General features: G+C 48.0%; 1 protein-coding gene across 2 annotated transcripts in view; it reads left to right on the top strand.

Moving 5' to 3' along the window:
* The window catches only part of LOC119384145 (adenylate cyclase type 3), a 778,406-nt gene that overhangs the window by 431,106 nt on the left and 325,831 nt on the right, over positions 1-21,469 (top strand). The window lies entirely within an intron of this gene.

Genomic DNA, 21,469 nt, shown 5'->3' with positions numbered 1-21,469 from the left:
CGATGGCTTTTGGAACATCCTACAGCGGGCTTACGATGCGGGTCTGTTAGTCGACATATCCTGCCCAGTTTTTCGGGCGCAGAAAACACTACTTTAATGTCCACACGATTAGCCATTTTCTTCAGGTTGTGCGCCGTTCTGTGCAGATAGGGCACTACTGCCACTCTGCTCTTACTCTTCGCCTGTGCGTCCGGGCGGTTAACGTCCAAGCGGCATCTTTTAAGAAGACTCTCGGCAACAGACACCTGCACCGACTCCGGAAAACCTGCTGCCGATAACCTCACCGACTGATTCATTAGACTTTCATGAATCTTATGGTGGCAGGACTTTTTCAGCGCACTTCCAAAACACAGATTAGCAATACTCCTCTTAACGAGCTTCGAGTGAGCGGACCTGTACGGCAACAGGGGTTTATTGGCTCTGGGTTTATATTCCCAACACGTGTGCTGATCCGTGAATTCAAGCTCAATGTCCAAGAACCGCAGCACCTTATCAGACGGCTCTTCAACTGTTAGAATGAGTGGACTAAGGCTAGCAGAAAAAACCTTTTTGAGCTCATCTACTGATACGTGTGCATTCGGCTCGTACATGACGAGGTAGTCGTCCACGTACCTGAAAACTTTGACCACCCTTTGCTCCGACAGGCCGCGTGCCAGATTTCTATTATGGTGGGCTAAAAAAATACCGCTTAGTGTCGGCGCCAAACAGGAGCCGATACAGACGCCCTGCTTCTGAAGGAAAACTTTCCCATTCCAAGTGGCGAAAGTCGAACGAAGGTAGCAACGAAGCAAATCCAAAAAGCATTGAACTGATATCCCAGCGGAATTCTGAAAAGGCACCGCGCCATAGTCATCAATGCACTCTTCTACGCATGCTATTAGCTTGTTTTGAGGCAAGGAATAATACAGGTCCTTTATGTCAAATGAGCAAGCCAACAAACTTTTGTCTGCGTTATCCTTCAGGAAATCTACGATTTCCTCGGAACGCTTCACCAAAAATGGGTCGTCAATATTAAGAATGCCGAGCCTTTCTTGCAAGAAAACTGCTAACTTCTTCTGCCAAGACCCTATCGCTGAAACTATTACCCTTAAAGGGCACTCGGGTTTGTGCGTCTTTGCACTAAACATGATTTGAAGGCTATCGGTCTTCGCGTCGTCAATTCCACGGAACAAACTACTAAGACCTACATTTTTGCAGAGACGCTTCGCTTCTAGTTTTATCTTTCTTAGAGACACATCGTGACTCATTAAAAACATTGGCAATAGCAGAGCAGGCTTTCTCGTCAAAATCACCTTCCTCGAGGACAACAAAGCCACCTTTTTTGTCTGCTGGTAGAACACACAGTTTTTTCTGCTTTAAAAACGCCGCTACACGTTTTACAGGCACGCGTGTAGAAGTGGGATTTTTACGCGCTATCACATCTATGCCTTCAGATATGCATCGATTTGCTTCGCCTTCCGGGGCACACTTTGAAATCCGTCGCACAAGGCTCACAAGCTCCGGCGCACTCAAAGTGCGCCGGAACTTGTGAGCCTTGTGCGAACCTTGTGAGCCTTGTGCGCCTTGTGAGCCTGGTGCGGTGTTACAGCAAGGTGAGGCAGGCGCTGTTACGTCTGGGGTTGCGTGGCCGGGGTGACCACGGGTGTGCATCGTGCTCGGAGCAGTCAGAAGGACAAGATGAAGAAGGAAATATTTTATGTGCAGACTATTTACATGTTTTCGCTCTCAGTCAACATGGCTGCCAGCCCAACCACGTCGGCTGGTTCGACTCTCCTCATAACAGACCGGCCCGGCCTTAAATCAGGGACCAGTCCACTGCTGACAGGGTGGCTCTTTGGTCCCAGGTGTGGACAGGGTGGTTCATTGGTCCCAGGTGTGGACAGGGAGGCTCTTTGGTCCCAGGTGTGGACACTCTTCGAGCACGTAGGTGCTGCCTCTCTTCGAGCCTCTGACTCCGAGCCTCTGCCTCTGACTCCGCCATTGTCTGTCCTTTCCATCACCCTCAAGAACGCGTCTTTCAGTCGCTGGGCAGCGTGGAAGAATAACGACTGGCGTCAGTTGTCGGGGCCGGCTGGGCGAAGACTCCGTTTTCCAGTATCCTTCTTTATTGGAAAGTCGACGACATTGTGGCCTTTGTGCTGAGGCACAACAGCATCCCCGCCGCCAAACAATGCATGAGGAGAACGAGCTGCCCAACGTGGCTCGGCTGAATTGATGCGGCCGGACACCAGGCTCATCCATGGGTCTCGAGGTGAAGCTCCCAGGATCACTGCTCTCGTGGCATTCCACAGAAACACGCAGCTCCCACGGACTCGAGGTTCCTGTGAGTAAGACGAACTCGACAGGGCAACCATTTTCAAACTACACCCAACGCTGCAAGTGCCCTCCGCACTCCCTCGAATCGCCAGACATGAATGAAACAAATCCTACTGACAATCATGACATGAATGAAACAAATCCTACTTCCCGCTTTAAATAAAACGAGAAGTACGTATCTCATGGCTACGAGCTCAACAACAGACCTCGACTTAGTACAGTTACAAGACTTGTAATTGTACTATAGGTGCTTAGGCATGGAAGATAAACCACCAAGGAAGCCAACGGAAGCTCAAAGGCTTCGCTAAATCCACACTAAACGCTCTCGGCGTAAGCGTATCACAATAAGAACACAACATGGTTCTACTAACTATGAACTGAAATTGAAAATAAAGCTTACACCATTCACAAAACAATGTTGAACTACCTTTTACTTTAAATGCTCACGCTAACTAGTGCAAAAACATAACAAAACTCAACCTACAGTTACCTCTGTTGAAACGCTTTTCAACTACAACGCTAGGAGATTACCCTCCAAAATATAGACACTACGTAGCTCAAAATTACTGCCTCTACAGTAAACACAAACAAGTAAAATTCGGTTACTCTCAACAGACGCTACCACGCTCACAATTAGCGGTCGTACCAATATTCACTCATGACTACCGTGATTCATCTTACGCAGTCAGCTCACTCCTGTGCGGGTCACTGCTTCCGCACAAGTTACTCATATTATTGCGCCCACAACTATTTCGCACGATGCTTATGAGCTCAATAAAAGAAACACATACATCGCTTGAAAATAGAGAAAGTAAGGAACTGCTTAGCTAAACAATCTAGCCGGGGATATATCAAGAGAACACTACATCCAAATAGAATAACCTTACAAAAAATCCTTTCGACAAACTGTCACACTCTCCAACAAGCTTACAGCCTTCTTACCCTTTTCAGTGTTACTCGTGGCGGTCGTGGTCTTGGCGGCATTTCTGATCGCCGAAGACTACAATGAGCGCGCGCTTTGAGCTGAACTTCGTCGTCACGCCGCATTCGGGAATTGAAGTGGTTTCCTTCACAAAGGCGAAGGGGACGCGAGAAACGCGTAGGGAAGGGGGGCAATTCTCTCTTTTTGTTTGCTTTCACTTGGCGCTCCGCTCCTGCCGCCCCTCGTCTAGAAACACCTCGGCATGGTTGTCCCCGCAAAGTTGTGCCTGTCGAAGGCACGCTCCGTCGTGGAGATGCGCATTGTTCTCCACCACTTCCCCTTTTTCGCCACTTGCACCTGACTGTACGCCACGAAGGACGTTTTCTCGAACAAACCGATTACCTGTCCTTTTCCTTTTTGCGCCGCGGCGGTCGCTTGCACCCGACTGTACGCATCAGTGGACGTTTTCCGAAACTGCCCGATCGCCTGCCCCTCTGTCTTTGGCGCTGCGGTGTGCCACCTGTCTCAAACCGCACATGTCCGCTTCTTTCCTTTGCGGCGACGTTTGCGAACAACTTTTCCCGCTTACGGTGGACTTCACTCGGGGTTGCGACATCGGCATTTTCACAGCTCAAGGGTGCTTGTGCGCCAGTTTCTCTCTTGCTTAAGTCACTGGACTTCTCCGCTCCGTTGCACTGTCGGGCCAAATGATCTGTGCTCTCTTTTGCAAAAACTACAGCTGGGCCCTTCTCGACAGTATGGATCTCTACCCTCTCACACTCTGGGGCATTTACTCCGCTATCAATGGGAACCTTTTTAGAGAGGCCCTCTCCGATAGTACTGCCGTCTTTCGGGAACGTCGAATCATCGCTACCATTGGGACTAGACTTGTCCTGTTCTCCCTCGACTTCCGGAATGCTATTCACGTGTTGGGGTGCGAGGGAAGTCTCCATCTCCTCAATGACCCTATTAGGGCGGCTAGAACTAGCCTCGGTCCCACACGAAATGCCTTTCGGAATCATTTCCGTCGCCCAACCAGCCGCGGCCTCGTCTTCTATTTGCTCTGCCTTCGCACAATCGGAGAAACGCATGCATTTATCAGGCGCGATTTCACTATCCGCGACCTGTCTCTCGTTTTTCTCTGCAGAAGGCTCCGTGCGCATGTCGCACTCGTAGAGACGCGTACCTTTCTCTGGTGGTATCTCACAAGGAGTGGTTTTCTCTGTGGCTTTAAAGTGCACCACACTCGCCACTTCTTCGCACTTCTCGTGCGCAATCTCTGCGGACGTCTGACGTCTCCGCCGCATTGCCTCAACTTTACGCTCCAACCTTTCAATCTCTTCGTCTAAGGCTCGCTCGCGTTCTTCTTCTTTCTCGCGTTTTTCTCTTCCTTTTCTAGATCACTCTGACGGACATTCCTCCTCTAGCGCCTCGGCGTCCTCAAGCGCCTCACGACGGGCGTCAGCCTCGCGACGCTTCTCGACCTCTTGGTCTATGCGGCGCGCCTCGAAGCGGCTCGCAATACTTGGCGCTTCATCCCTCGTACTCGCATGTACGGAACTCTGTGGAGTCAAAACTGCAAACGGCTAAACTGAGCTACCTTCGCGGTCATCGTCAGTTATGGCCTGTGTCTGAACGACAGCCACGACGCTCTCTAAGCTAGTCAGCTTCCTCTGAAGGGTCTCTTCCACTACTGAGGCTTTATCACTGTCCTGCAAAGACCCCTCTCTTCGGCCTTTGCAGTCGGCCGAACCTATACTACTACCATGGCTGAACAACGTATCGTTAACCTCAGTTAGTTCCTGCAAGCCGTCTGACACTAAGGCTAAAACTGACCCTTTCCCACGTCAGAGGCTCTCTGCGTGCCGGTTAGCCAGCTTTCCTCTTCCCCCATGCGTGCCCTCGCCCGTTTCCCTAGTTTTGCGCGTACGACTCAAACGCTGTCAGAATGCTTTTGCTGACAAGCGAAATTTGCGCAAAAGCGCCTCTTTGACCTTGTCATATGCTTCAGCGTCCTCTTCACTGAGTCTAGCAATTAGAGGTGTGCACGGGCTCCGGGTAGCCCGAAAGCCCGAGCCCGACCCGGCCCGCGGGCCGGGCTCGGGCGGGCCGGCTTATTTTCACCTCGGGCCCGGGCCGGGCTCGGGCTACTTGGAGTTTTATCGGGCCGGGCTCGGGCCCGGCGCAAAGCCCGACTCAAGCCCGAAATATAGAGAATGAGCGGGAATTGTTTTCCAGCACGCATACAGCGCCTTTTTCGCGACCGCCCTTTACCGCTTTTCCTTTCCATTCGCTACTTTAAAGAAAAGGGGAGCAGGTAAAGCACTGCCTCTGTCGCACTCCGACAAACAGAGAAATAACGCCACCTGAGCTAGTGACGGCGCCACGCGACTGTTCGCGTTAGATTTAAGGAATCCCATATGAGTGAAAATGCACGAGACAGCGACGAGCGACGCGACGTAGAACGCCTTCGTGGAGGCTGATGCTTGCATGGGCATACCCCATACACGTGACGGCTTTGGCGTCATTGTTGCTGGCATGAGGCCGCCTACTTGCTTGCTGTTTTTGCACGACAATTTGTAATCTGTGTAATAGAGACTGTTCGTCGTGTGTCGTTCAAATACATTTGCTATGCTCAATAAAACGCCAAATTACCGGAAAACGATGTTTTGTTTTCGCAGCGAACCTTTAAAAAGCCCGGCCGGGCCGGGTCGGGCCCGGGATTGTGTTTTCGTACGTCGGGCCGGGCCGGGCGGGCTCGCAGTCCTTTGCCGTCGGGCTCGGGCGGGCCTTCGACAAAGTCAGCGGGCCCGGGCCGGGCTCGGAAACACGGCCCGTGCACAGCTCTACTAGCAATAACATCGGTTGCCTCGCATGGAAGAAGTGGTAACAATTCTTGCGGCCAACTTTCCAGGGGAAATCCGGCCTTTTCGCTGGTTCGCTCAAAATTAACAAGAAAAAGTGCGATGTCCTCGCCAACACTGAAAACGGCTGCAAAAGGTCTTCCATCCTTATGGACTCCCTCACAATGGGGACATGGTTTGCGGCTGATATACGAAGCTCCAGCTCACTTAGGTTCAACTCACGTTGCCTCTCGGCAGCCCTTTTTCTCTTTCCCGGATCTGTTTCTCTTTGTTCTCTTTATCTATTTCCTCTTTTCTAGCTCGAATATCCTCATGAGCTTCCTGGGCCTCCTCGACAGTTACCTTCTCGGCCTCCATAATTGGGAGGATCTGTCGTTTCCGCTTAGCAGAGCCAACCGAATGCCCAACTCCTTGCAAATTTTAAGGAGGTCCTGCACACTGAGCGTTTCTATGCTGACACTGCACTCCGCCTCGTTTACTCTCTACAAACTAAGCGGTCAAACCATCCAGTTCTTGGCTGACCAAACAAAGCTTTAAGCCAAAAGAAAACGTCCAAAACCCGATAACAACGACGTGGCTAGCTAGGTCTGGCAATAAGAGAGGTAAACAAAAGTTTAATCATCCATCCATCAGGCACTGACCACACCAGGGTAGCTGACGCTGGCCGAGCTGCCATCCACTGTTACGGCCGTTACGCCGACCACGGGTGTGCATCGTGCTCGGAGCAGCCATAAGGACAAGATGAAGAAGGAAATATTTTATTATTTACATGTTTTTGCTCTCAGCCAAAATGAATGCCAGCCCGACCACGTCGGCTGGTTCGGCTCTCCTCACAACGGACCGGCATGGCCTTAAATCAGGGACCAGTTCATTGTTGACAGGGAGGCTCTTTGGTCCCAGGTGTGGACAGGGTGGCTCTTTGGTCCCTGGTGTGAACAGGGAGGCACTTTGGTCCCAGGTGAGAACAGGGTGGCTCTTTGGTCCCAGGTGTGAACAGGGTGGCTCTTTGGTCCCAGGTGTGAACAGGGTGGCTCTTTGGTCCCAGGTGTGAACAGGGTGGCTCTTTGGTCCCAGGTGTGGACAGGGAGGCTTTTTGGTCCTAGGTGTGGACACTCTTGAGAACGCAGGTACTGCCTCTCTTCGAGCACGCAGGTGCTGACTCCGTCATGGTGTGTCCTTTCCATCACCCTCAGGAATGCTGCTCTCAGTCGCTGGGCAGCGTGGAGGAATGACGACTGGCCTAAGTTGTCGGGGCCGGCTGGGCGAAGACACCGTTTCCACGATCCTCCTTTATTGAAAAGTCGACAACATTGTGGCATTTGTGCTGAGGCACAACAGCGCGCGTCGCACAGCTATTTTTGGTTTGGATTAGCGTGATGCTATGAACGAGGCTGACGCTTTTATGGCGCTTGGGCCAATGTCGCCACCTTGCGGTGTATTAAGGCATTGACAAAATTGAACTTCTTTTGAAAACGCGCCGAATGGGACGGACTTGTAACGCGTTGCAGGTGCTAATTGCGGAGGCCATAGTAATGATGAATTACTTGACCTTGCCGCTCCCAGAGGGCAACACCACCCCGCCGACCGGGAGAGTGGTAGATATAAAAAGCGCGTTTGTAAAGCCACTAGAGTCTGTGACCGTGGCGCAGTGGATAGCGTACCCGACATCTGTTGTTGCGGACCGAGCGGTCGTGGGTTCGATGCCCGGTGACGTTCGAAACCTTTTTTCTTTGCCATCTGATCGTGTACCTTTTTTCGACGTCATTTCCGTGACTAAAATACGTCATTGAAGTCTTGATGGACCGCGGCATAAAACACTTTCGTGTTAAAAGGATTTGTGAATGTTTGTTGCTAATTTGCTCTATTACTATCACGCATTATTATGCAGCTGCGTGACGCCTGTTAAAAGGTTCAGCAAGTTAGCTTTCGGTTTTCTTGGCATAATTATATAGCTGTCTAGCACAGTGCTACAAGTGTTGGGCGAAGATGTAAACGCGTGTCTTTTGTGCGTTTCTTACGAAGACATATGACGTAATATGCATTGTTGTTGTACGGCTTAGGGCGGTCAATGAAACAAGAATGCTGTTTTGTATTGCAACAGTTTTTATTTCATTTGTGTTAACACATCACGCAAACTTAGACGCATGCACGTAAGAAACGTACACAGTGCATCGTGCGCACGCATTAAAAGAAACTGGCCTGTCACTTTATTACAAACAATATAGAAGAATCGACGGAACAAATGGTATGGTTGTCTACAGGAGCAGCGTCGGGAGTACAAATATCAGACCAGAATGAAAAATTATTTGAAAAAAGGAGAGTCTTTGTCCAGGGCTTCTATGAGCCGCGCGCATCCAGTTTTCGCCACCGTTCGCCGTTGGTGGCGTCACCTGTACAGCTCAAAGCAGCAGAGCACGAAGTGGATAGAAACATGGGCACCTTGTGGTACATCGAACGTGACGAACACGGCAACCTCTTGCGGCTGTCGCTCGCATTTCTTACGTCCAAGGTAGGGACGTCGCACCAGCCAGGACGAAGCACATCACTACCGCACACCCTCAATGGAATCGAAGTGAGTGCCCGTGGGACTGCGAACCACCACGACATATGCCAGAAAGTCACAAAGGGCCACATACGCCCATATAAGTCACAAAGGGCCACATACGCCCAGGTGGTCTTCGGGTACGATAAGCGCCATCCACTGAATAGCACCTTTGAGGGCTACCAGCCTCGACGGCCTACACCTCACCAACGCAAAATGTGACTTCAGGTTTTGACATATCGCCAGCTCCATCGACAGTCTGTCGATGACATGATCCGGCTAGTAAACATGCCTGTAGACATTGTCTTGGGCCGGGCTACCGCCTTCATACAGTGCCACAACAATCACCTGACGCTCGCCGCTCGCAACGTATAGTCTGTGCACGCGCACGTGCATGTCCTCGAAAAAGACGCTCTGCTCACAGAAATCAGCGTGTTAGCATTTTCTGAAACCTGGAGCGATAAGCCCACTGCAGTCAGGGGAATCCAATGTGTCGTCCACAGCAAGCAACTTCATTGCAGGTGTGTGGGCGCATATCAGAACACGGCGATGCGTAACTTCGGCCGCTAGAGACCGAACACACACAGACAAGCAGCGGAATCACCGAGGTCTGCGTTGCGCACGTCAATCACAACAGACAGTTATAGTTTAGCGAACCTAGCGGAATAGCGGCATCGAAATGCGCATGCGCAGTACGCTAAACAACCCGTAGCGTTTACCGTCCGCACGCTATTTTTCAGATTTAGCGTTACCGTGTTTGCGTTGTTAACGTAGTGTACGTAAAACATGGCGGTGGTTTTGGACGCCCGCTTCGAACTGAATTCAGCGTTGATGTGGACGGATTCACTTCTTTCACAGAAAGCGACTGTGCAGAATGGCTTCGCTTGTCTTCGGGTAGCTTCGACGCCCGAGTATTGCGGATAACTAAGTGCAGTTTTTGAGGTCACTTCCTATTTCGAACATCCCTACGCCTAACTAGGAGATCGGTGTAAACAAATCTGCAACGTAAAAATTTTCACCTTTGGTGCATGGTTCATATTTATTTACTTTTATTGTTGCTAAAAAAGTAGTAATATTGCTGCGTGCGGGAATACAGGCGAGCAATGTCAGTTTTTTTCGTTTTACTTTTTTAACGCGTTCACCCTCCTCTAGGTGGCGCCACCGTCCCAGTTTGGGCACGTAAACGTTATCCCGATAAACTAAAAGGCGCTGTCAGCAACGAACGTTTGTGGCACGGTAACGCTATTACCATAACCCCCGCTATGACGCTAACGCTAACTATAACTTTCTAATAACAAAGACATACTCAAGAGTCTGTGGGGAGAGCAATTTGTCTCTTGAATTCTGGAAAGAAATCTGTTTCGCCGAAATAGCGAAGCAGTGATTGCGATAGCAGCATGTCGCAATGTCATACAAAATAAGGCTAGAGCTAGCTCTTTTTGGTCCGATCGCGCGCAACCATACAAAACGCTGATCTATGGGAATACGGCCACTCCCGGGAGAGAATCGGTTTTCGTGCAGTTTTTCGTATCAGCGACGACAGCTGGAAAAGGTGAGATCACAGCGCGTAGAAGTGCTTACGAGCCGCTTGCTGATGTCTGCCGAGATAGCGCGCGTGCCAGCGCTCGCGAGCGGACCCTTATAGTCAAAGTTGAAAGTTGCTCGAGCCACGCAGCCCCCCCCCCAGATACCCCGGCGTCCCTTCAGGCTCCTTCACCCAGCGGAAGACGGCCGGGGCGTTTCCTTTCTGGTTGAGGAGCTATAGACGGCAGGACTCGCCCGCGGGGTGATGTTATCGACTACGCCCTGCGTGCGACGGAGATGGCCAGCTTGTTTCATTTCTGCTTCAGCCGTGTTCCTCGCCAGCGCTCGCGGGTACCACATGCGGTACCACATGTGGTACCCGCGAGTGTGGTACCCACATAGTGCGAGTGTGGTACCCACGCGAGTGTGGTACCCACATGCGGTACCGCATATGGTACCGCATGTACTCGCGGGTACCACATGCGATGCGCGGAGCGATGTTATCGATTCGGACTTTATACGGAACATGACGGCGACGGTGAGGACCTGCCCCGTGTCAATTTGATTGTTATCCTAATAAAAAATATGCAAAAGCTGTGAAAACGAGCTCGCCTTTTTTCTGGGGAGCTGTATCGTCTCTATTGTAAAGAGTTCGTCCGCTGGAAGAACCAAATAACCCGACGCCTTTCCCATTGGTTTCGTTCTCGCCTTCACTACCCTTCTTGCAGGCGATATGTTCTCGTCAGATATTTCTCCATGAAGCAGGCGTGCAATGTCAGCACTAAGCGTTGAGCCTATCAGGATTTCGCGCCTGTCGGCTGCATCCTGTTATCTCCGCTAGCGCAGGCGGAAACGCACAAAATGGAGCGAAATCAGTTGATCGCGAATATTAGCCACGTGAGACAAAGAAGAACGTGTTGGCGTCCGCATGGCAAGACAGGGTGGGAGACAAGTGACAACTGATGTTTCCCGTATATGGATCCATTCGAGAGTATGTGCCCTAATGATGTGACGTGAATCACCGTTCTGGCCTCACGAAGTGCGCCACAAAGACAAGAAACGCCAAGACAGAATAAACCTTTAAAAAGACAGGGCGTGCAAACACGGACACAAGAGAGTAGTCAAGACACCACAAACGGCACTAACAACTGAAAAAGAACATGGCTGATCCCTCCGTCATAGGAATCGGTATAACACGAAAGTGAAACGTGTCTTCACAGAAGTAGTGCTTATTGCGTAGTGATATATGAGACCTTGTACAATGTCTATTCGTGTTTCGCAGCTATAGCACCGTTTGACGTGGATGCACCCATGTTGACAGCATGTCTCTATCGCGACAACTAACGCCCATGATTATGATTAAACCGTCGTGGTAGCTGACGGTGTGAACATATATTTGGACACAGCGAATCGTGAATCCCGCGTAAGGATGATGTCAACAAGCTCATAATCAACACTGGTACCCGGTATGCGTTTCTTCAAAGCGTCGTCAATTAAGAAGAGAAACGGCACGGTGTGCGCTTTCTAGTAATGGGTAGCCGACGCCTGTGCTCAGGCATACACTAACACACACTGCGCTTCAGCAATGCGGGAGGTAGAGGTACGTAGCCTGAGCCGCAAACGCGTGCGTCCCGCTGGTTTCTGTCTCGCAGGCGCTGCTCTCGCTCCACCAAGGCACGACATTCGCCCGTCGAAATCGCGTCCTTTCTGCAACGCGTATTGCAGCAGTTTTGTTAGCCTTTGCTCTCGCAATTGAAGCAGTCAGCGGCGGAGAAATCCCGTTGGTGCACGTGGAAGCTGCACTACTCAGATGAGCCGAAGCACGCTAACACGAAGCGAAAGGCAAAGAAAGACCTTAACCAACGTAACTGCGTCAAGGGTGCCTCGGCGACGCCAGCGCGGCCAGTCTATATACCTCTCTGGTATCGAGACGCTGTAACCATGACCTCCGATATCGCGTGCAATCTCGGAGTAAGCGCTAGTAAGTGTCGATCGTGAAGCATTACTTCTTTTCACATCTCATAGACGGCGGCACCGCCCCGCTCCGCCCGCCGCGAAAGAGAATGTGTGAAATATAAGGCGCGTTCGCACCGTGTCTCGCATCTCCCGAGTTAGCTTAGTAGGTAGGGTGCCGGGCGCTTGCCATCGCGGCCATAACGTCGTGGGTTCGATTCCCAGCGGGGTCTTTTTCTTGGTTATTTCCACAGTGGTTGTTTTATTTCTCACCCGTTGGCGTCTGTTTTATTAACGTCATATCCGTGACGGATGTACTTGGTGGACCCCGGCATAAAACACTTTCGTGTTAAAAATACAGCGGCGGAAACGAAGGTGGACACGAATACTTATCTGTGCATTCCCTGGCAAGAGGCGATGTCTATCAATCAGGGGCACGTACGTGACAGATAACTGTTAACTCTCTAGACTTCTCCCTTTTGTCCGTGTTTGCACTTCGTGTTTTTTTTAACATTATTTATTTATTATTTACATATACTGCAATCCCCATAGGCGATTTTAGAAGAGTGTAAATGCAACATATTATGGAACAAATGCAGGCAACAAAACAAAACAGGGTAGACTACATTGCTTCAAAAATACAAGTACAACAAATACATGTTATGCGAACGAATACGTTGTTTTAGGCTATTGCGCATACAAATACAGCCCTTATACAATACATCAACTAAATAAACAAAACTCGGCAAAAAGAAGTACATATTTTGAAGGAGGTCATATTAGAATATAATTAACAGATGTTTGCAGCAAATAAAGACAGTGAAGGTTCAGTAACTTGGGTATTAGTCAGGTTATTCCATTCAGTCACAGTCCTTGGAAAAAAGGAATATTTGAAGCAAATGTTTTTTACGCTGAATGAAGGAATTGTTAGGTGATGCCTGTCTTGTGGCATACCCAGAAGAAAAAGTAATTATATCAGATATGTTTATATTGTAATGTCTATTGATACGTTGAAATAAGAACTTTAGGCGGGAAACACGATTGCGTTCCGTAAGTGCAGGCAATTTGGCTTGTTTTAGAAGTTCAATTGCAGAGGTACGGGTGTAGTTATTGTAAATGAAGCAAACTGCCTTCCGCTGCACTCGTTTAAATTTTTCTATGTTAGTTTGCGTATAGGGGTCCCAAATAATCGCGGCATAGTCAAGGACTAGAAGTATAACTGTTTTATATGCTAATGAGCGTACGGTAAATGTAGACCGCTTTAACGCTCTCCTAAGAAAAATGTTCGGCAGATCCGACGTACCGTGGGAATTGATGTTATGCGAAGCATGCGCGGGATGGTGACTGTGGCGTAATTTTTCACATTGAGCGAAACGTTACGGAATGACGCTAGAGAAATGCGGAAGTGGTATTCGCACACTCTTATGTTCGAGAGTCGCATATTTATAAGCAGTTGTTTACAGTTGCATAATGATGCAACAGCAACTTGGGTGTTACCAACACCATACGCAGTAAGCTGATATGTAGTGCTTATATTCTGCAATACTGGACAGCGCGACTCCGAACAGGACAAAGAAGGAACACAGATGCACAGGACAGGCGTTACTCGCAACTAAACTTCATTCAGGAAAGTTTCCCTTCATATATGGTACGCAGCCGAGTGGCACGCACAGGCGCATTAAACGTACTTTACAGTCACAGTTGCAGCTGTTACAGTTGCGTTACAGTTGTTGTGCTTATACTTGTCCGTTACGACGGAGAACGCACGCACGTTTCACGAAACTGTATGTGTTGAAGGGGTTCTTGACAGTTCTTGAACAAGGTCATCATCACCGTGATCATTGAGCACCAGCAGCTGGACCGGACTTGTTATCGGATCCGTTCGTGATCGCGGCTTCACGGGGCCTAAGTGTAGTGAAGTGCGAGGTATCTTGACATCATCCTCGCAGATGATGGAAATCCTGGATGTCTCTTACGATGAAAAGATCTATCATGCCTCCTGTCCTGGTCGTGGCAGGGAGATCTTTTGATGCCCTGTCCACATCCAAGCCGTCCTTCACCAAGTATAAGGAGCAGGCGTTGTTGGGTCTTGATAAGTCAATGTTGAAGTCACCGGTAATGATGAGAGGCTTGGTTCTCTCGACAGATTTATTGTAGGGCAGCATTGACCCCGGTTTTTTTCCTAATCCACGTGGTCCACGTTGCGGACCACGTGGATGAGGGGATGGTAGTTGAGCGTCGTCCAGGGGTGTTCTGTCTTCAGCTCCCTCACTTTCCTTGCGTGTGCTGCAGTGGAGTAGCGCTTACGGTGCTCCGCTGCCGACCCGAACGTCACGGTTTCGATCCTGGCCGCGGCGGTCGCGTTTCAATCGAGGCAAAAAGCTAGATGCCCGTGTACTCTGCGATCTCGGTGCATGAAAGAATACCAGATGGTCAAAACTTCCGGAGCCATTCGCTATGGCGTCTCTCATAATCATATCGTGGTTTTGGGACATAAAACGCCAACAATAAAAAATTTGGCAGATCCCACGTACCGTGGGAGTCGCTGTGATGCGAAGCATGCGGTGGGAAGGTGACTGTGGCGTAAATTTTTTTGTACTCAGCGAAACGTTACAAAATCACACTAAAGATTTGTATGACTTTTATACGCACACATATATGTTGAAGAGCCGCATATGTGTTATATAACCAGTTGTTTACAGTTGGCTAACGCTGGCAACGGCAACGTGTGTATTATACCAACACCAGAAGCCGTAAGCTGGTATGTAGTGCTTATACTTGTCCCTTGTGACAGAGAACGCACGCACGTTTCACGCACCCATGTGCATGTGTGGAAGATGTTCCTGGAAGTTCTTGAACAATGTCATCATGCCCGTGATCAGTGAGCACCAGCAGCTGGTCATGACTTGTTATCGGATCAGGTCATGATCGCGATGACGAGGGGTCATTGTGTAGTGAAGTACGAGGTATAGTACAGCTGTTGGAAATCGTGGATGCCTCGGTCATTTCGTCGACAAATTGTCTATAGATAGAGCCGGCGACATGTTGGAATCTGAAGTCACCCTTCGCGTTGGTGAGGTATGGGCCGTCGAGGCTGGTAGACCTGGATAGTGCTACGTAGACCAACATCAGTGGATGGCGCTTGTCGTATTCGCAGACTACCTGGACGTGTGTGGCCTACGTAGCCTAGTCTACAAATCGGCTGTCAATCAATCTGACATCATCCTCGGTCAGCATGAGGCCATCGCCCAGCCTTATAAGAAATGAAGAGGACACTGCGTCGTTCTTGCGGACTAAGTGCACTTTACGGTGCGATTATGTGAATATCATAAGTAACTTTCGTTAATGTATTCCTCCGGAGTGGAGCAATGCTTGAATATAGCTCGCTGAATCATAGGGATACAAATGTAATGTTTATTAGACTGCTATAAAAGCGGAGCCAACATTGGAACCACAGACGTTAACCTGATATGACGTCTGTATCGTAGGAGTATACGCAGCGTAGAAGTATCATGTATAGTGCTTATTGCTTTCTTGTAAAATTAGATAGCAAGCACCACAACAACTGACGTTGCACCGAGATTACGCCTGTAGAGGCTGTTTTTCCAAACCAGTTTGTAGACCTGGCGTGGCTCTGTGGTAGAATACCTGATTGTCACGCAGAATGATTGGGTTCGATTCCTGCTGGGATCCTAATTTTCATTCTTTCTATTCGTCGGGTCAACGCTGCCGATGTCGGTTTTTCTTAACGCTCTCGCATTTATTGACTGTCCTCGCCGTTCCTGGGTAGACATAAACTGTCAAAAACCTGTGGCGCATACCCATGCTCCGCGGCCCGTGGTAAGCGGGTATGTGCCACACGTGTCTGGAGGATAGGGTCATTGCTAATTTTACTTTCGCACCATTTGCTTTCTTTCCTGCCGCGCTCTTCCGTAGTTCCTGCCTCATGTCACGAAGCCGCTTGGAAAAGTGTTCAGATAAAGATAGGTTTGTGCCTTTTAACTTAGGCGCTGATTTTAATGACACTTTTACGCGATAGTCGAGAATTTTTATGGTGACAGGACGTGACTTGCTTTGTTGTTTATTTCCTAATCTATGGCATCTTTTTATTCCATCTACCTCCCTGCCGAAATGTTTCAAAAAACTCTGTTCTTGTACCCTTTTAAGTAGCTCATCGTTTGACTCATCATCTGGCTCACCTAGACCATATATAATTAAATTGTTCCTACGACCTCGGTTCTCTAAGCCATCTATATGGTCTCGAGGTGCCATTACCTACGATTTATGTTGAGAAACTGATGATTCCATATTTTCAACCTTCAAGGCTAGAGCATTAAGCTTTTGTAACTGTTCATCGATGCCATCAGTACGTTCAATTATTCTGGTAAGCTTTTTTTCTATCTCTTTCTGTGCACTCTATGCCCTTCTGTATTAATACCTTCTAACTAGCTCAGCTATCTGTTAGCCGACGTTTTTCTTTGCCTTGTGTATTGATTTGTCGATTAGCTCAAGTAAAAAAAAAAGAAAAAAGTGTACTAAAGCATCGTTATATACTACTCATCTATTTTATTTATCTATGCACAGTGTAGTAGGTCCAAGACTTCCCGAATATGCTATCCAGCGAGCTGCTCCGTCGACCTTTAATGCTGAAAGACGCCGCAGCACTGATGTCAAGCAGATGTGCTGGGACTTCTGGAGGAGAGAGAGATACAACTTCTGGGGAGCTATTCTCGATGTGTCCATCTAAAGGAGATGTCCACAGTCCATTTCGGCAGGGCAAATTCAGTTTTTCGAAAAAGCAGTGAGCCGTGATGTCACATTGCTCTTGACCACGGCGAAGCACCGCACCCGCCAGCACATTCCCATCGTAAAAAGAATGTGAACAAAATGTACAGAAACAGAAACTTCTCAAGTGAAAACTTGCATATGAATGTGTCGCAGATGTTTGAGAACGATGCAGGAAATGCGTACCGAGCTTCACATGTGCGTTAACGGGCGGCCGCATTAAACCTTTTTCGATGGTTAACGCGATCAGAGTTTATGGACGGCCTCTGAGATATCTGCTCAAAAGCGGATCTCGGGGGCTGCGTTGGTTGCTTTGAAGCGCATTCCATCCCTCTCATTTGTGTCGAAAGTTGTTAAAGCTTCGTGACGTCAAAATTAGGTTGCAGAATAAGAACCGGAAGCAGGGGGTGCGCTGCTCGCCAAACTCCAGCCAATCAACTGCAACCGAAATGCACAGTCCACTAGGGGGACACATCGAGAATAACTCCCCAATGAAGCGGTGTATTTTATCTCCAGATTCCCCATTCATGTTGAACGAAAATGCAAACGGCGGTGCGCCGCAATTCTTGCGCGGTTGCGGCGTAATCACTCTCGGGACTGCGGCGCGAGCGGCGTGAGCAATAACATGCGGCGGTGGCGCACAGGTCTAACCATACGTGCCTCTGAGTGAAAACAGAATGTGGATTTGAGTGAGTGCTCATGAGTGGGAGTAGACGTAATAACGTCGATGTGTTCCTCAGTATGAGTAGACGTGAGTATGAACATCAGTATTTATGAGTAGGGCGAGCATGAACCTTAGTATGCACGTATGAGTTTCAGTAAAAAAGATGGCTTATCCCTCCGTCATAGGAATCGGTATAACACGAAAGTAAAGCGTGTCTTCGCAGAAATAGTGCTTATTCAGCAGTAATATATGAGACCTTGTAGAATGTCTATTCGTGTTTGGCAGATATAGCACCGTTTGACGTGGACGCCCCGATGTTGACGCCTAGTGGCATGCCCTCACAAATATTTTTATTCAAAAAACATAGAGGAGCTATTAAGAAATATCAACAGATGGCACGGAAAATACATTGTAGATCAATAGAAGAACCGTTGAGAAAACTGCTGACCAGTATTGAAAATTGGCCCACGACTTTCAATTGAACGACCATTAAAGGCCAACTCCGGCGATTTTTGGAGGTCGATGGATCTCAATGAAATTCGCTGGGTACGTTCCTTTGCACGTTTCTGTCATTTATGCCAAATTACAGGCTTGAGACATGCGCAGATTGTTTGGAAATGAATTTTAAAGATTGTCTGCAAACGCCCTCCTGGCTTCCCACAATTATTGGCAGCATTGCGTCTGTGACGTTAGTATTGGGAAGGCGGCGGAAGTGACGCAGCCGAGGGCACCGCTAACTTCGGCGCTTCGGCCGCTACAGCGAGCGTCTGCTGTGCACAAAGCGACAGACAGCGTTGGTTTGGCCGGCGCTTCGCTGGTCGTCCCGGCTGTCACAGTTTTCATACTCCGCGCTGGCGTGACCGGCATGCCTTGCACGACTTCCGGTTCGTTCGTAACAACCTCTACATCATACGTAGACAGTACACTCGATTGGGTTTCGGTTTCGGTGTTGCGCTTTTTTGCTTATTTAAAATTATTCTCCAGTTTGCCGTGTATTTCTGCTATCGGGCCCGTAACAGGAGCGTCTCAGGAACATAAAAGCACCATTACTTTTACATGGCCAAAAAATCGCCGGAGTTGGCCTTTAAACAAATCAACATTGATTTATCATTGAAAGACAATGAAACGTCAATTGAAAATACGTTCTGGATCAATAGAGAAACTGTTGAGCAAGCTGTTGACCGGTATTGAAAATTGGCCCACGACTTTCAACTGAACGACCATTAAGCAAATCAACATTGATTTATCGTTGAAGAAACGGTGGACGTCAAATTGAAGCGTTGTTGATAGCGTATTCACATTCAACGCTGAAAGGTAAGTGAAACATGGGTGACACTCATAGTCTAACTGATATCATTCTTGATCTGGGAAAACGGCCAAACGTAAATGTAAGCACATGTGTATTGCAAGCCTGGCTAGGTCGCCTTGGGCCTGCAGTACAGAAGTGGCTACATTTTCATTTGCCCATTATTTCAAAGCAACAATAATCTCAATTACGCAACATAGCTTCAGATTACTGCCAGCTGGAATAAAACCTTTAGCAACATCGTTTATGAATACACTGCTTGTTTTTCACAGGCTGTAAGGTGCAGCAAAGGAGGTGATGTTTAAAACTTACTCAAATCTGCATTATATCTTGAAGTCTATCACAGCCACTGCTATATACCAGTCTCCTCTACCAACAGATATTCACACAGGTCATATTTTAGCAGTGTACATGCCTCCCTTTGTCCACTAAGGTAGTGTTTGGAGGGTGCAAACACCTGTGAGTAAACGACACTTATATATTTGCACCCGAGGTTGGCGACACCAAGGCACATGCCAAGCAGCAACACATTAACACTGCCATGAACTTCTGTTCTTCTCTCTTATCTTGCTTTAATGGACGCTAGCTGAGTTTCCGTGTAACTTGGTCAAAAAGAAGAGAACACTTTTCTAAGTAAAATATTTATTCTTAAGGAACAACTTTTGTTAAAGTTTCTAAATCTTTGTGGTTTGACATAGCCAGAACTTCCAACTGTAATGTACAAACCGCATCCAAGTTGACAAAACAAGTTAAGCATTATGTAAAGCACCACTTCAATAAATAAATTTTAGACAACTACAGGTATCAGAAGGTAAAAAAGCACATAAACACTGCTGACAAGGCACACAAGCTACGGGAAAAAATGTACAGAAGGAGTGAACAGGGCTCATGCTGGTTTCGAAGCCCAAATTCAAGGATCTTCAAGGATTCCTATAGAAGGTTTTTGGAGGATGCAAGGCAGCATCACAAGTATCAACCTTCTTCGAAAACAATAGGGGCAGCTTTATGCATTGGAAATACAAAAATGGGATTCAGCCAAGTGAGAACCTAGAGACAATGAAGCCAAGGAAAGTATAAAGGACATAATTTGTAGGTTTTAACTGTATAATACAAATTATGACAAATGGAAAGGAATTACACAGGATCAAAAACCAATATGCTGCTGATAGGGACCAAATCTTCAACCTTGAGATGATGCGTCCGATACTCTACCTGATCATATTAGCTTCCTACTGTGCACAAAATCCACAGCATTATTGCAGCTTCTGGGACATCTTTTATATTAGGTAAGTAATCTTGTTCAGTTCCCCCGTGTCACTTTTTCACTCAGTGAGAAACTGTTCAGTTTTGTGAAGGTGATGTACGACGCTTCTACTTTTTCCGAATACTGACCTGCTAAACAACAAAATGGTAATAACCGCTTCAAAATTTTATGCCCCATTTTTACAATTTGATCATTTAATACATTTTTGACTGTATGCAGCCATCACGCTTCTCCTGTTTTTTTGCTTTGATAACGAATGAGTCAAGTACGAATTTGATTTATGCCAGTAGAGCGAGCAACTTAGCAAATATCCTCTACATATAAAGTCAAGGTTTTTGCCTACACAAAAGAGCAATAACAGGCACTACACTACGTGCGAGCCAATCACTAAGCCTGAGCAGCAAAGCCATCAGCTTTAGTCAGAAGTACTTGCTTTCTAGCACAAAGCATCAACTTTTTTTTCAATTTTGCCTCCATTATAGGACAGGGGATGTTTGTTGAGCTCGAAGATCTATCACACGCAGTGAGCTTGCTATAAAAGAGGAGAAACTAGCATAAGCACTGGATGTGAAGTCGGCCCCGCCACGGTGGTCTAGTGGTTATGGCGCTCGACTGCTGACCCGAAGGTCGCGGGATCGAATCCCGGCCGCGGCGGCTGCATTTTCGATGGAGGCGAAAATGTTTGAGGCCCGTGTACTTAGCTTTAGGTGCACGTTAAAGAACCCCAGGTGGTCGAAATTTCCGGAGCCCTCCACTACGGCGTCTCTCATAATCATATCTTGGTTTTGGGACGTTAAACCCCACATAAAAAAAAATGGATGTGAAGTCGAGTCCCAAGGAGCCAAATCGAGAGAAATGGGGAGGAGGTGGACCGACAGTTGCGGAAACGAAATGAATGATCGGTCAAGCAGTCATGCAAGCAAGGTAAACACAGTAGCGGAATGATCACTGAGCACCATATGTTCCCACAGTTTGCTCGACAAATGCTTACCGACCGCAGAAAGCAATTACTATTGTCAATATTGGACACTATATGCCAAGAAATTCCAAGGGTTTTCAAGGGTTTCAGGGCCTTGAAAATGTCCGTTTCAATTTCAAGGGTTTTCATTCGTTTCAAGGACCCGCAAGCACCCTCAGTAAAGGAGCAGATCACAGTTGAATGTGGAATGTGTGCTCAATGAATACCACCAAAATATGTGATAGCAAACTTGAAGCTTTATCGAGTGCTAACTTAAAGCAACTGTGCATAAACTTACACATTACAATATTGCAACACTTGAGTAGTGAATGCAGTTAGTGTTATATTAGCGTAACGCGATTGTTCATACA

The sequence above is a fragment of the Rhipicephalus sanguineus genome, chromosome 2 (assembly GCF_013339695.2).
Source record: "Rhipicephalus sanguineus isolate Rsan-2018 chromosome 2, BIME_Rsan_1.4, whole genome shotgun sequence".
NCBI lineage: Eukaryota > Metazoa > Arthropoda > Arachnida > Ixodida > Ixodidae > Rhipicephalus > Rhipicephalus sanguineus.
The sequence above is the reverse complement of the archived record's forward strand: the minus strand, read 5'-3'. Positions and strand labels throughout refer to the sequence as shown.